The sequence below is a fragment of the Protopterus annectens genome, chromosome 13.part0 (genome assembly GCF_019279795.1).
Source record: "Protopterus annectens isolate FY-2018-M chromosome 13.part0, PAN1.0, whole genome shotgun sequence".
Taxonomy (NCBI): Eukaryota; Metazoa; Chordata; order Ceratodontiformes; family Protopteridae; genus Protopterus; species Protopterus annectens.
Genome location: NC_056747.1, coordinates 899,751,226 through 899,765,720, shown reverse-complemented (window position 1 = coordinate 899,765,720; position 14,495 = coordinate 899,751,226). Strand labels below are relative to the sequence as shown.

The window sequence follows — 14,495 nt, the reverse complement described above, 5'->3', positions numbered from 1 at the left end:
CCTGGGCTATTAGTTGATACCTTAGGCACTGTTTATTGGCGGAAGCCTCTCTACTGTTTTACGTGCTAAATTATGCATTCTATGTGGGTTTCACTCGCTCTGGCTTAGTGTATCTATTTCATGTATGAACGAGTGCTACTTTGATATAATTTTTCTTGTGTTGCATTATAATCATTAGTTAAGCAAGCAACCACTTTTGTTTGAGAAGGAACAGTTACCAACAACAATTTATCTTCTTCAGAACAAAATGACTGCTCTTAACTGTGTTACTAAATTATCAAGCTTTAACTGCATTTGTAGTTACTTTTGTTGCTTTCATGAATATTGTGTCGAACATTGACTTGTTATCCTGCTTTCAGTCCACTTCTTCATCTGATACTTCACTTATTCTGTCTCTACCAATACCAACCACATCTGTCTCTCTCACTGCCTTAATTTCATCCACTAATTCTTCCTACATCCACTGTCTCTACTTGCACTTTCATTCCCCCTCCCTACTTCTCCTCCTTATACTCCTGTTTGGTTTAGTTCTGGCAGTGTTAATTGTTTGTTACATATACATCTACCTCCCTGCTCTCCTCATTTCTTTCTTTTCTTAGATATAAGCCTGATGTCTCCCTTCTCAAAAGCATCCTCCCCATAAGCAGAAACACTAAACAGTATCCAACTACTTACAGCTTTCCTTAACAGAACTCCTCGGGGCCCACCTACTGGAGAATAATTTAGGTATGTATTGGTTCTTGAGAAAAGCTATATTATTTAAGGTCCATAATTAACTGTCACACGTCACTGTGACTTACTGCTACTTCCTCCTTTCACTTTTGCTCCCACACTCCTGATAGCTGTTCTGTTTAGCAGTGCCTCACTGTTACAACTATCAGTGTATCATCAGTAGCAGTCGCTCTACCTCTAGTGCCTCTCACCATACTACTTTTGGCAGTCATTGTCCTATACAACTGTCCAGTAGTTTTTTTCTTGGTGCTACCTAGACCAGTGTACTCAAATTTTCTTCACTATTTCATCCTAATCTATTCAAACTGTAACATCCTTTCTCCCATAGCTTTGTGCATATAAAATTCCCAAAGGAAAAGATGTCTAACTGCTTACTGATAGTTTTTCGATGAACTGCCGGTTCCTGGGTCTAGCCCTGCTCCCTGTTTTCCCTACCCCCATTCCCAACCACCCCTTTTGAATTACATTTATACATTCAAAAGCTCCTCCCCTAATTACTCCCTAACCAATCCCTATCCATCTCCCTTCTTCTATTAGCATCCTCCACCTAAAAATCCTATCTCTTACAGCACACATTATTTAAACAACAGCCATATATCACAAGTCTCACGCCCCCCCCCCACACACACTATTCAGTCTTTATTCGTATACCCAACTTAATTTTCTTCTTTATTACTCCTTTATCTTAAACACTGTAAAATGTCAAAACTTAAAATTACTAGCCTTACCATATTCATGTCTGCAGCCCTAATACTTCCCTCAAATACTCACAAATCAACTTGGCACCAAATTCACCCATTTTTCTGACTCTGAGATAAACATGCCAGTAGCTTTTCACAAATATCAACTAGCCTAATTCAGCCAAACATCCTACACCTTTCATAGCAAAAAATTCTATCCTCCTCAATAGAACCCATTTCTCAATTTTATCTTTCCATGCTTTTGTGTAAAACACTGACCTACAGCAACCAATACTCCCCTCATCTCCACAGCCTAATTCAGTGTGGCAACATTCACCCCAATCTTGGACCCCCTCATAACTTTTCCTATCTTCAACCTCCTCTCTCAAAAAATCTGTTACTGGTCACCTTAAACATGCATAGCTTTTGCAACAAAATAACCAAATTTCATTCCTGGCTAACACAATACTCCCTAGATATATTAGCTGTTACTGAAACCTGGTTAAAACCACACATCAAAGACACCGAAAATCTGCCACCAGGATTTAACATTCTAAGAATTGATAGCATCAATGAAAAAAGCTGGAGGTGCAGCTTTAATTTACTCTAGTACATATACAATTCTACCTCTCTCCAAGCCGATTCCCACATTTAGTAATGCTGAAATTCTCATTGCATTGTTAAAGATAAACACAACCAAACAACTTTGTATTGCAGTAGTTTACATACTCCCAGGCCAAAACATTCCTATACTCTGACATTCTTTCCTGGATATCTGAAAACATCTCCAATGAAACAGTAATCATGGGGAGCTATCAATATCAAATGACAACTCTTTTCCACTAACTCACTAGCAAATAGTCTTCAACCTCTATGGTTTTGCACTACTCCTCACCACCCCCACTAGAATATGAAACAGTAGTAATCTTGGTTCTACCCAAGACTGGATCCTTGTATCTGACCCCCGCAAGTACTCTAATTGCAATACACTTCATAATTTCTTAAGTGACCACCTGCTTGCATGCACTTATAGAACTACCTTTCAAAAACACAAAACCTACACCTACAAAACATCCAGAAACCTAACAGTCTTCAGTCAAGACTTCTTTAATAGTATATTAAACTCATTCATTTGGTCCATACTAAAAAAAATATTACTCCATACAATGCTGTCAGCTATTTCAGTAAACTAATTTTGAATACTGTTAACAAGTCCCCTGTCGGAACAAAAAGAACATAAGTAAACCCTGCACCCTGGTTAACCAAATCCATTAAACAAATATTTCAAATCAGAAGTAAAGCTTCGAGAGATTGTTAAAAGAATAAAAAAAGATACAAGATTTCATATTGATAGGCAATTACAAAACAAAGCAAAAAAATAGTAACTGCTGATAAAAAATTACTTTATGCAACAATTAGCCAGCCACAAAACCAATCCAAAAAATATTCTGGAAAACTGTCTCATCACTTCTTACCCCTGGATCCACTGAAAGTCCATCATCAACCACGGACAAAACACCAACTGAAGTAGCTAATATGTTTAATACTCATTTTATAGACAGCAGAGCTAAATTAGTTACAGCTTGTAACTCTATCACAAATACTAGCTACACAGATAATAGCATTCCCCCTGGCTCCCCAAGCATCCACTAAACCCAACACAACCTTTTCTCTCCCATGCCAAAACACATTAACTCCCAACACTTAATCTCCTCCCTTCTGTCTCCAACATGTATCCACTACATTAATACATAAACAACTTATCAAACTATAAAACCCTCTTCTTCCTGTGATAGTCTCCCATCAAAATACTTAAATCTTACTGCTGAATCTATTGCTTATCTGTCAGCAAACTTGTCACTCGATCCATCAATGAATCCAAAGTCTCAAACCTTTGGAAGAGTTCTGTACTAACCCTTTTTCAACAAATGAGGTAAATCAAATGAACTAGCAAACTACAGACCCATCTCTATAATATCTCCTTTATCAAAACTACTTGAAAAGTGTGTACACTCTCAATTACTAAACTACCTTATCCATAACAACCTTCTTACACCCACTCAACATGGATTTAGGCCTGCTCATAGCACAACTGCCCTGATCTCCTTCACTGATATAGTAAACAAAGCCAGGGACTCTGGACAGTTAATCTCTGTAATACTACTAGTTCTGTCAAAGGCCTTTGAGTCAGTATCACATGACAAACGTCTACAGCAACTCTCTTCACCAGAATGCTCACAACCCTTTCAACAATTGATTAACAGCTATTTATCCAGTAGACAACAGTGTGTTAAATGGCAAGGTTACCTATCACATTACCAGACTAACAGAACAGGAGTCCCACAAGGGTCCACACTTGGACCCTTCGTGTTCACTATCTTCATCAGTAACTTACACTCCACTTCCCTGCATAGCACATTAATCCAACATGCCTATGTTTCTACCATTTTCTGCTCATCTAACCACATACAAGACCTACTTTAAGTAACACAAAATGACTTTACTTCAATAGAATCTCGGCTAAATAAAGCACAATTACTGCTTAACTCCAACAAAACAAAACTTCTGCCTTTTACATCCAAAAAGTTCTCATCTGAATTTAAAATTTACTCCCAAAACAAAACAGAGATTGAAGTCGTAACACACGCTAAGCTTCTAGATTTCACCATAGGCAATTAACTTACATTTGAATAACATGTACACAATGCTATTAAAAGAACCCGCTTCAAACTTGGGACACTCTACAGACACAAAAATCTCATGGCTCCTTCTACCAAAAGAATGCTAGCTAATACCTACTTGATCCCCTGTCAACTCTGTGGAGCTCCTGTTTTCACCAGTCTACACTTGTCCCAAAAAATAAACTTCAGTTCTGCAACTACACGATCACCAAATTTGCCACCGGCTTATCATGCAGCTCCCTCCACTGCAAAGCTCTTACAGAGCTAAACTGGCTTGAATTCCCACACCATCTTGACTATCTGCAACAATATATCACACAAAATAATATACAGACCAGATACCTGTCCCACCCTAAAACCTATTCTGCACAGCTACATTCCCACTAGAACTCTCTCACCAGACAAACAATTAATAAGTGTACACAAAGCTAATAGAACAGCCGGCCAGTGTCTTTATTCCTATGCTCTATCTAAATTATGGAACTCATTATGAGAAAATAGTAGTATAGATAATTCCAGGAAATTCAAGATTGCACTTAAAAAACATGTTCTTAACTCCCGTACTTGCTTGTGCTGCAAGCCAAATATTAAGCCCCCACCTTGGCCTCCCAACCCCTCACTGTCATCATTCTCCCCAAATTTTTATTTCACCTATGCCTCTTTTCTTTCTTTTATACACTTGCCTCCACCTACCTCCTACATACCTTTTATCCCTTGCTTCCTCCCACTACCTCTTATCGTAAAACTCCCTCTTGCCCCCATTTCTCTTACTTTCCTACTGACATATTCCTTAAGTCATCTCTCAAACATCCAACATCTTATCCTTACTTTCTCCTTTAACCCTCCATCCCTATACCACTAATAATGTCCTTCAGTATAAACCACCTTTACCTTCTTCACTTACTATCAAATGTTTATTACATTACTCATTCTTGAATCTGCCTGTAATCCACCAGTGAATGTATTTTTTTACATACGTTTTTCATTTATATTTAGTTATACAGACCACAACTCTTGCTACGAGTGCTCTTTCAGCACTTCCATTGTAACTTATATACAACGTATTGTAACAAAGTTTGCAATTCAACATATGTTTTCCTCTATATATTTGTAATATGTTCAATAATTTAAATGTTATCAAGCATTGTTGGAGCTTTTCTCCCTGGTCCTCCTCTGAAAATGGGTTTCTGTCCCAGTTAGACGTTCACGGTCACCAAATGTCAATAAATAAATAAATTTTACAACTCACCCTCAGATGGCAATCTACCTCACAATTTATGTTTTGGTAGTCATTCCTAGAGTTTACTCTACTGCAGCATTAAAGAATACAAAGAACCTAGTGCAGTTATTTAGGAACTTCACATAATTGTACACTTTCATGTATGTTTACAGTAGTATTTTCTCTCTCTGTTCTTGACTTACTGCTGTCCTGAAATTAGGATGAGGTACACAGTCATCTGTTAGCCCACCTCCCCTCTCTCATAACCCTATAATCAGCCCTGCTACTCAGCTTTGCTTAGTGTATGGAGAAGGAACTTTGAGGGTTCTTTTGTTTGGGCTATCATTTCTGGGGACATTTGCCACTTGGATGGCCAAGAAAGGTCCAAGACAGAAGTACCAAGATTTAGTAGTATTGCAACAGTGAACTAAGTCTTTTTTTTTTTTTTTTTTTATTTCTAATGTTATATCTTACACTTCAATTTGTGGGAATTCACTGTCAAGCAGACTCACCCTGGCAACTGCAGTTGTTCAGGTGTGCTGTATTCCCTTTCCTGCTCCAGTGATGCAGCTGGCTTTCTCGTATCTCTCAGATCTAGTTTGCCACCCAAGCAAAGGTGTAGCATGGGTGAGGCAAAGGGGGCAGCTGCCCCAGGCACAAGGTGTTAGCTAGCATAATAGGCAGATGCCACTACGGCTGTAGCACATAACGGCATTCAGAAATTAATGCTGATACTGCATTTAAATTGCTGTAGTGTTCATGTACTGTGATATTATAACTGTAGCAAGCCTCTTGTTAAATTTGCAGCAAGAGGTTTGCAAGAGTTTCAGTGCAGAGGAGCTTTTAACAGTCCTTAACTTCTCACTTTCAAGAGGACTTTTTTTTCTCCCTTGACTTAGAGTTGTGAGGATGACAGATCAAGGAACTCATACAGGGCATCAGGTACCATAGCTCCAGTTATGTGACCAAGTGATGCAAATATCTCTAAATGTTTGCAGATAAGTGCTACTTTGCATGTCATGTTTTCACCTTCCTTTTCCTCATAGACCTTTGTCTTTTTAGGATTTTGTCTTTCCTGCTGTTGAGTTAAAAAAAAAAAAAAAAAAAAAAAAAAAAATCCTTTGCCCCAAACAGGCAATTTGGATCTAGTCACAGATTGCCAGCTGTGGTGTTAGTTTCTTTCTAAGCTGTTTAAATTACTATTGTGTTTGTTCTTAATCTTTGTGTTAGTAGTTGTGCCTTGTTTGTTGGCAAATAGCTACTGTTATGGTCAGGTAGTCAGAGTTCAAGAAGTATGCCTGCTGTGGCCATAAGATCCCACTCCAGGATACCCATGAACTGTCTGTGGTATGTCTGAGTCTAGAACATGTAAATGTCTCCTGCAATGTTTGCAAGGCCTTTGTCCCACACCCTTGGTACTCTGTAGCAAGGATGTTTGCAAGGCCTTTAACCAATATTCTTGCTACAGAGTAGACCAAGCTAATTTTGAAAGGTATTTTGTCCCCTACTTCTCAGTATAAGAAATAGTAGAAGGTTGAAAAACTGGAAAATGATGAGAAAATTTGATGACAAGGCACCAGAATCCTCTAATTTTTACAAGTCCCTTGAATATCTTTGGTGGAGGATGCTTCAGCTCCATCCGCATCGGGACCATTGTCATACTTGTTCAGAAGGCTACAAGTAGTTATTCTCAAAGCAGGGACCATCAAGATATCTTGTGTCACATCCTCCTTCCACTTCTTCCATTAAGTCTTCAGGTTCTATGTGGTGTCTTTTCCTGAATGTCAGTAGGGATCACGTAATGTGAGCCTTTAAGGCCCAGACTGAAATGGGTGTTGTCCTATCCCTTCTATATCTTAGGCAGATTGTGTTGGCCATATGACTCCAGTGCATGAAACCCCTTTTCTGACACATGTCTTGGTGCTGGCACCAGTGTCTATCCCAGTGCATCCTTCTTCAGCACTGGCCAGCTCCAGTGCCCCTTTGCATACATCCAAGCCTCTGATTCATTCACTTCTGATTCCCTCTGTTTTGGGTGCGTCTCGGCACTGCATCCATAACTCTGATTCTCTAGTTTCTTGTTCGACAGTGACATGTTTGGTGCCTTTTTCGGTATTGGGCTCTGTGGTGTTTGAGGAATCAGTTGTGATCTTAATTTTAGAGTCATTTGGAGAACTGCCGGTGCCATACTCTGGGATGACACATCCACTTCTGTTGAGATGGAGACAGTGCCAAAATAGCTGTCTTCATTACTAGTGGATTTCATATGTGCATTCAGTTTCCTTTTTTTTTTTTTGTGTGGATCAGTTCCTGTCCATCAGCACAGGCAGGAGATGCACTGTTGCTCCCCCCACTAGTGACATCACTCAAAAACTGTGGCCTTAACCTTCTGTATCATTCTCAAGGGCAAAATGAATCTCAGTGCCTCATGACATCCCACCAGTAGGACCCCTGTCAGTGTTCAGGGGCTTTGGACAAACCATACCTCTTCTGGAGCCACCTTGCAAGCATGCATGTAAAAGGAGGCACACAGACTCCACTGTGGAGTTTTTGACACCAGATACAGACCTTGGTGATGGGGATGGTTCCCACAGTCCCCTCTAGTAGATACCTTATTCATTGAGGTACTAAAGTTGATGAGATGGGAGGTTACTTGGCAAATTGAGTTCCCCTTTCCTAGATGAGAGGGCTCTGTTTGAAGTAGTTCAGTCTGCCCTATCTACCTTCTTGGTGGTGCCTCTCACTGACCAGTTGATGGACTTGATTGTGGAGAAGGTCTGGCAAGAACCTTACATAGCAAAGACTGTTCCTAGGAAACCCAATAAAATCCTCCAACTGCCTAAGGACAGACCCTGTTCATAGGTTCATTGGTAGGTACTAGGTTAGCTGCCCTTGCAGGTCATTTTAAGCCTAGTCAGTTTCCTGTTTGGTTTTTGAATTCATTTGCTGTTGAGTTAGAGGAGGCCTTCTATGCCAGATGCAGGTCACCTCTTGACAGTCTGTAGGGTACTGAGTATAGTGACAGTGCTTTGACTTGGTCCATGTAGGACATATTATTTAGGCCCTAGTTGTTTAAGCTATTTAACTAGAAAGAATATGTAGTAGATTTTGGAATATCAGGCCTGGTGGATGGCTCTTTTTTGAAGGAGTTGAGTGATCTCCTTCACCACTGCATTTTTCTTTTGGGGAGGTACATCCAGGAGGGATGCATATGGAAGCTAAAGGTTTCTTGAAAAGGGGGTTATGTAACCTATGGGTATTATGCTCATCACCCAGTTCTCCCATTTCATAGCCATCCATGAGTCCAGATAGAGGGACAGTCAACCCCAAAAATTTTCAAAATTGAATTTCAGAACCGAAGTCTTCAATAAAGCTAAGTACCCCATTCGGGAAACTTTTTTTCTTGCTCCAGACCGATGTCAGTAAAAGTTAATAATTGTATTTATTGTGGGAAGCAGATGCCTCATAAGGACTTTCACTCTTACTGCATTTCTTGCCTAGGCCCTGACCACAACGTTACTAGTTGTCGGTTTTGTGCTAGATTCAATAAACGCACTATTAAATGTCGGGTTGATTTTGCTTTACATTATTTTGCATGAAGATTTAATTACATAATGCCGTCGGAACAACCGACGACCGGAATGTATAAAAAACGCAAAGACAAAGAAAAAGACAGGCATCCGAGGTCCAAAACAGACGACGAAGCCTCTTCTAGACCAGTCGCTGGTTCACCGGTTCTCAGTGAGGCGCTTTCGCAGCCCCTGACACCCGCTAGCTCAGAGCCACAGGCCATAACCGACAGCCAAGTGGAGACACCGAGGCCTGTGGAAACTCAAGGTATTGGGCCTATGGAAACTATACTCTCAGATGGGTCCGGAGCCGCTGAGCAGGCACCGGCTTCTGAGGGTGTTTTCAGACCTTCACAGCTTACGATTAAAGCAACTGCGGCAGCAAAGGCAAAGTCCAAAACACCATTAAAGACAAGGAAACAAGTGCAGCATTCTCCAGAAGAGTCATCCATGCCAAAGAAACAGATGCTTAAAATGGCCGAAGACCTTATTACTTTAATCAGGGGCTCCCATCCCCCTCCTGACAAAAGGCCTAGGCAAGACACTGATTATGATTCATCTGATCAGGTTTCCATTTCCACTGATTCTTCTTCTGACCAGGACTATTCTCTCCCTGCCTGTGAGGACTCTGATGCTGAAGAGTCCATTCCTTCAGCCTCACCGCCTGAGGATTACTCTTTTGGGGAAACTCTGCACGCCATGAGGGTGCATTTCCATTGGGAGAGCCAGGATTACTCAGAATCCAAGAAAAGGCTCAGAGATTTCCTTTTATTGCCTCAGCACAGGCCCCTAGCTATCCCCCCTGTGCTTGATATTGTAGATGATGTTTTTTCTGAATCCAGTCTGTCTCCAGATTCTTTACCCCCTGCACCAGTAAAGCCAGACAGGTACTACAGGTTCCCTGACTCTCATAAATTTCTTTACAAAAACCCCGCTGCAGACCCAGAAACAATTTCTCAGGGTCCTAAAGGGGTTAAAGCTTCCACTGCCAAGAATCCTGTCCCCTCAGATGGATTCCAGAGCTCTGGACAGATGGAGGAAAAAAGTTTACACTTCTGCTACTTTAGCAGTTAAGAGCTTTAAACTGTCAGTTTCACATGCTTAAATATCAACAGTATCTCATGTCATTGTTAAAGCAGAAAATGGTTACAAATATAAAAAGTCCTGACAGTAAAGAAATGCAGGATTTATTGCATGCAGTTGAACAAGTGGGAAAGCATACTCTGCAATGTGGTTTTGATTCATTAGGGGCTTCTTGTAGAGCCACAGTTACAGGCTCAGTTATTCGAAGACATGCTTGGTTGAAAGAACAAAGTTTTACCTGACCATGTTAAAGTAAAATTATTGGATGCTCCACTACAGCATGATACTTTGTTTGGTGTTAAGGCAGAAGAGGTGTTAAAGAAAATGGAGGATAAAGCAAAGTCAATGCAAACTGTGAAAGATTTCTTACAGGTTCAACCACCTAGATTTAGCAGAAACTGGCCTTCAAAAAATTGGTCCTTTCCAGTGTCAGACAGGCCACAAAGAGGCAGATACAGACACCCAAGAGGCAGATCTCAGCCCCAAGGCTCCTACAGACCTAAACAATGGAGTGCTTCAGCCCCCAAAGGAGGAGAAGACAAATCACAACCTTATAGGAAACCGTCACAATGACTTCCCTCTGCAAATGCCAAGCTCTTACCAGTTGACAGCACCCCTAGGGGGAAAGCTAGCACTTTTCTCAAAAAGTTGGCACATGATCACCCAAGGCCAACAGGTGTTGAATATAGTTTCTCAAGGGTACAGGTTCCACTTCCACACACTTCCAAAACCAAAAGGTATGCCAAACCTGCCACAAAACCAATGGGCAGAGGCACAAAAACAGATTGCTGCTCTTATGGATATGAGAGCTATTCAAAAAGTTCCACAAGAAGAACAAGGCCATGGATTTTACTCACGACTTTTCTTAGTACCCAGAAAAGACAAAGCCTGACTACCAGTACTGGACCTGCCAATCCTAAAAACTTTCCTGGATGTTCCAAAATTCAAAATGTTAACACTACAACAACTTCTGCCCATGCTGGGCAAGGAGGCTTGGCTAGTTACTTTGGATCTCAAGGAGGCATACCTGCATGTACCAATCAGACAATCGTGCAGAAGATACCTCAGATTTATAGCAGGCTCAATGCATTACCAATTCTCTGCACTGCCCTTTGGCTTATCTACTGCTCCCAGGGTCTTCACAAAATGCCTGGCACCAGTAATTGCATTTTGCAGACAAAAAGGAATTCAAATATATCCCTACTTGGACAACTGCCTTATTCAAGCAGAGAGCAAGGACATTCTTCTAAAGCACCTGGCATTTGTAAAAAGATTGCTAATTTGCCTAAGGTACACAGTAAACGAAAAGAAATCAAAACTAGTGACTCTCAAGAGATAATATTCCTGGGAGCAAGCTTAAGTACAACTGCCCAGATGGCTTATCTCACGCCAGACAAACAAAGGCAACAGACTCATTACTTTCAAACGATGGCAACAAAGACCCAGCTTCCTGCAAGAAAAATTCTGCAGGCCCTGGGTTTCATGGCATCTTGCATTTTACTAATTCCATATGCCAAACTGCATATGAGGAAACTACAGTGGTATCTAAAAAGTGTTTGGACTCAGCATTGTCACAGCCTACAGACAATCATAACCTTGATTCCCTGCCTACAACAGGAGTTTCGATGGTGGTCCCAGGCCTGTCACCACAACAAGGGACAGCCTTTCACCATACCTACAGCCAGGCAGACAATAACAACGGATGCATCGGATTGTGCCTGGGAAGCACATATAGCAGGAAAATGTATTCAGGGCACGTGGCCCAAGGAACAAATGCATCTTCACATCAATCAAAAAGAGATACTAGCTGTACAGAATGCCCTGACAGCCTTCAAGGACCTAATACATCCAGGACAATTATTAATAAAGACGGACAATACCACAGTTATGTGGTACATAAACAAGCAAGGGGGCACACATTCCTACCGACTATGCAGGCAAGCCATGACTTTGTGGAAAACAGCACTGACCTACCAGGTACATCTGCAAGCACAATTCCTGCCAGGAACAAAAAATACACTGGCAGATGAACTTAGCAGAAATCTCATGGATCCTCACGAATTGAAGCTAAATCCACAAGTGTTCAACTTGATAACAAGGGAATGGGGACGCCCAGACATAGATCTTTTTGCCTCCCCTCACAATTGCCAAATACAGAAATTTTGCACAAGGACTTATCACTCTCAAGCATGGAAAGTGGATGCTCTATCTTTCAGCTGGAAAAACCTGACCGTCTATGCCTTCCCTCTGATGCCTCTTCTCACCAAGGTGCTTCTAAAAGTCAGACAAGAGAGGCCAAAAATGATCCTGATTGCACCAGACTGGTCACGCACTGGTACCCAATCCTAAAGACTGCCCCAAGGCCCACCTTGGCCTCTACCTCAAATCCCTCATCTTCTGACACAGCGAAACAATCAGATTCTGCACAGTCATCTCAGAACCTTAAACCTGGCAGCATAGCAGATAATGTAGCTACTCAGACTGCACCTCTCTCTAAAGCTGTTATGGATGTAATTTTGGAAGCCAGGAGACCCAGCACTAGGAAATCTTACACAGAAAAATGGAAAGGATTCTGTGCTTGGAACCAGGCACAAGGGCTCAACCCACTGGTCCCTAATATGCCTCAGATTTTGCAATACCTGTCTGAGATGTTGGACAAAGGTCTATCTTTTTCATCTATTAAAATCCATGCCTCTGCCATTTCAGCTCATTACAATACGGATCCTCCTATTTTTTCACATCATCTACTACGACAGTACCTCAGAGGGGCAAAGAATATAAGACCCCCTAGGAGAGCACCAGTACCTTCTTGGGACCTCAATTTTATTTTAGAAAAAACTAACACTGCCTCCATTTGAACCATCCAGCACAGCTGATCTAAAATTCTTGTCATGGAAAACTGCTCTGCTCCTAGCAATAACTTCAGCAAGAAGAGTCTCAGAGTTACAGGCATTGTTGGCTGTGGAACCTTTCATCATTTTTCACTAGGACAGGGTTTCTCTAAGGACGAACCCAACATTCATTCCAAAAGTGGTCTCCAGTGTGGCCTTAAACCAAACCATTCATTTGCCTACTTTCTACCCAAATCCCCAGAATAAAGGGGAAAGACTTCTGCACGCTTTGGATATACACAGGCAGCTACGATTTTATTTGGACAAAACAAAAGCTTTCAGAAAAACTGAGCAACTGTTTGCAGCATATGGTGCAGGATCACAAGGAAAACCTATTGCAAAGCAGACTATCTCCAAATGGATAGGACACTGCATCTGCTTCTGTTATGCATATGGCAAATTTGTGCCTAAGGGCATTAGGCCTCATTCTACCAGAGCAGCAACCACTTCAGCAGCTTTCCTCAGAGGGGTACCAACCAAAGACATATTAGAAGCTGCAACCTGGAGCTCAGTGCACACTTTTACCAAGCACTACCACCTACCTCTCTACTCCAAATCCAGAGCAGGCTTTGTCACTGCAGTTCTGCAGGGCTTGTTAGCCTCACCAAATCCAATCTAGACCCAGCCACCCAACCTCAGCTTTGGGATTCTACCCAAGTGTAATGACTGCAACAGTGAAACACGATGAACATAGTACAGTTGTGTACCTACCATAAATGTAGATGTTCAAGTGTATTCACTGTTGCAGTCCTGGTTACCCACCCACCATCCTCCTCTTTGCTGGGACTATTCTGTACTTCTCAACTATATACAACCTATGTGGTGTATTTGCTTGTAGATGAAGGAAATGTGTATAGTAATATATGCATGGTTGTTTTGCATATTTTTATCTTTTCAGCCTTCATATCTGGGGGCACCTGACATCTGGGGCAAGAAAAACTGAAGAAAATGGCGTCGGTTGCAACTTTTATACCCCTGGGGCACTGACGTCAGGGAAGAGGTGACAGCAACCGACGCCGGACCAAGACTTTGCAACTCGGGCCGACTGCGGGTCGCCGGCCAGCAGGATAACCCAAGTGTAATGACTGCAACAGTGAATACACTCTAACATCTACATTTATGGTAGGTACACAACTGTACTTTCACATCTGAGTACTGTTTGTAGATACCAGAGCCAAACGTTTTGATTCTAGGGATGAAAAGTGGGAAAATACTTTTTACATGTGAAGTGCAGTAGTAAACACTTCATATTGCTTATTCTATAACATTTTGAAGAACTTTTGGGGGAAGTGAGAGATGGGTTAAGAGGCTAGAGGGGCTTCAGAGAAGAGTTAGAGTGCGTCAGGGATTTGGAAGCAGAGAGGATAACAGAAGACTAAAATGTGTTGGCACTGGAGGGGAGTAGGAATAAGGATGATATTGACATGATTTGGATATTCTAAACCTTCAAATAAATTTTTTAGTGGTTTAACGTTTGGGAAATAATATTGGTATTATTAGAGGTTGTAAATAACAAGATATGGGCAGTAATTCTAAAAGAAAATGAAGCAAGGAGGAAGACCATTTTTTTAAGAAAATGATGCTATATGACTGGAATAGTTTAAATGACCAAGGATTAAGAAACTGTTATGTTATTTTCT

The 14,495-nt window shown here is 41.2% G+C and overlaps 1 protein-coding gene across 3 annotated transcripts in view; it reads left to right on the top strand.

Annotated features, from left to right (window-relative positions):
- NBR1 (NBR1 autophagy cargo receptor) overlaps positions 1 to 14,495 on the top strand; it is a 1,427,595-nt gene that overhangs the window by 489,910 nt on the left and 923,190 nt on the right. The window lies entirely within an intron of this gene.